The sequence below is a fragment of the Pteropus medius genome, unplaced genomic scaffold (genome assembly GCF_902729225.1).
Source record: "Pteropus medius unplaced genomic scaffold, Ma_sr-lr_union100, whole genome shotgun sequence".
Lineage (NCBI taxonomy): Eukaryota > Metazoa > Chordata > Mammalia > Chiroptera > Pteropodidae > Pteropus > Pteropus medius.
In genome coordinates, this window is record NW_024346062.1 from 16,892,941 (window position 1) to 16,895,566 (window position 2,626).

A 2,626-nucleotide genomic window follows, 5' to 3' on the forward strand; every position below is an offset into this window, starting at 1 on the left:
TTATTTTATTTTTCTTTTAAATCAGTTAAAGGTTTCATGCTAAGAGAATTGGTAAAACAGATTATTGATTGAATGATACTATTAGAACCCACAATGCTAAAAGATAAAGTTCCTTGGAATTTTTTCCACTAATAATTAAAATGTCTTTTGCCCCCCATTCCCTCTTCACCCACTTAGATTTGGGTAGGATTAGTAATGAGAAAATGTTTGGTTTCTCATCCTACTCCCCACCCATCCTATTTTTTCCATAGATTTTTCATATATCTGCAGGTTTTTCTCATCATTTTCTATTCATTTGCTGTCTGTCAATTCTCTGTATCTATAATAAAGTGTATTTTTTAATTCCTCAGAGAGTCAATTATATATTTTTGAAAGAAAGCACTTAAAATAATCTGTTATTTTAATTTTTATTTGCATATTTTTAAGATAATTATATATTTACCTTGAATTAGTTCTATTATTAAATCAAAATATTCAATTAAAGCATCAATTAAATATTCATGAGGAAGAATTAGGTTACACATATCATCCTTAACTATTATTATAAATTGTCTTTGTTAATAAAGCCAATTATGATAGCACAACGAAAACTGGATAAAGAGCAATTTATTTAAATTTAATTATATGAAATATTTAATGGTCTGTTTATTATTCTGAGCAACAAGCTAAATCACATCTCATACAAAGAAATTCTTATTAAAGTCAGAGTCATCATTATTTAGCCACTGTTTCATATTAACAAAGAAAAATATTTATACTATACATAATTTTTATATTAGTATAATCATTTAAGCAACAACATAGGTTCATATAACTATCATTATATCTATTGATATTGGACATAACATAAAAGAAAGAATGGTGGGCTGGGAGTCAGAAAGCTCATTTGATTCATGACTCTAGAAGTAAATCAGTGTTTGACCTTGAACAAGATTCTGGTTTTCTGTTGACTCAGTTTCCTCGTATATAAAATAAAGGTCTACTCTACCTACCTTACAGATTGGTTGTTGTTGAATAGCAATTCATAATTTCAATAAGGATTCTTGACTGTAATATGAAGTACTTATAGCTAGAAATCTTTTTGTAGTATAAGGTGGCTAGGTAGTTCATATGCTCCTTTTCATTTGCGGAATCAATATGCTCCTGGTTTTCTCAGAATTCGGGCACAGGTATTTACACTTTAAATTAAATACTTTTTCATATTAGATACTTGCTTAGCTTCTCTCTGTTTGCCAGCTCTTATTTACTAAACATCCAGCATCATAGTAGTAAATCCAATCACATTGGGTGGCAAATAACCCATCAATCCAATCATTGGATTTTATCCTCATAACATTTAAATGTTAGCATGCACCAAGGGGTGATGACAATATTTTCTCTTTGCTCACAAAATTAAACTCAATCTGTGAACTAGATAAATGTTATTTCTAGTAGAAGGCAAATGAAGACACAAAAATGAAGTACATAGTAGACTATTTCTTCCTAGCACTTATTTTCTAGGTAAGTGTACATTTTCAAAACATTACTTGAGAGTTCTCAGAGTTAATGACATTTCCATTTATTGATTTTTCTTAACCATTAATATTCATGACATTTTTTCAAAAGACACAGGTCCATAAGGCTCTGATCATTTTTTTATTTTTCAGTTTATTTTGTCTGTTCTTCACAATGGGCGATTTCTATTGTTTATCTTCCAGTCCACTGATTCCTCCTTTTGATCTCTCCATTCTACTGTGGAGCCCATCCTCTGAGCTTTTCTTTCAATTACTATACTTTTCTGTTCTAATATTTCTATTTGACTCTTCCTTATAGCTTCTGTTTCTTTGCTGCAAGTCTTTTTTCCTAAAACTTTCTATTTTTAAAAAATATTTTTTCAAGTGTGTTTGTAATTATGTGTCAAAGCATTAATATCATAGATGCTTTAAAATCTTTGTCAGATAATTCTAACATCTCTGTCATCTCTTTTGGGCATTATTTATTGTTCTCTTTCATTCTGTTTGAGATGTCTTGATTCTTGGCTTGACGAGTGATTTTTTTGATTGAAACCAGCACATTTTTATGTTATGTTATGAGACCTGGATCTTTCTAAAGCCTTCTGTTTTAGTTGGCTTTTTCTGATGCTGCCTTGTTACTGCCAGATGGAAGTACAAGTCCTCATTCCTCACTCAGCCTCTGTTGTCATCCAGTGTAGGATCTCATTGTTATTGATGAGTGGAAGAAGATGTGATAACACAACGTTTTCTGTAGCGTTTAACTGTAGTACGGCTATTTTTGTCTAAAAATTTTCTGTCTTGCTAGCCTCCCCCTTTCCTGATCCCCTTACTAAAAAGAGCTGGCATTTGGTGGGAAGGTTGTTTGTCCCTGTTGGTATTTTCTATTTCCAGATTGCCATCTTCTTCCAGGTCAAGTCTTTCATATATGAAGCAAAAAGAAAATCCAGAAACTCTATTGTGTTGTTCCTTAGGTATTGAGACTCCTATTCAGTCCATCTTCTCTCTACCTTTAAGAGTCTTATATTTATTTTACATGTAAGATTCAGTGATTTTAGTTGCACTTAGCATGAAAAAAATATTTGAACATATTTTGATCATTACACAATTATATTCTTGAAAATACTTTGCATTAA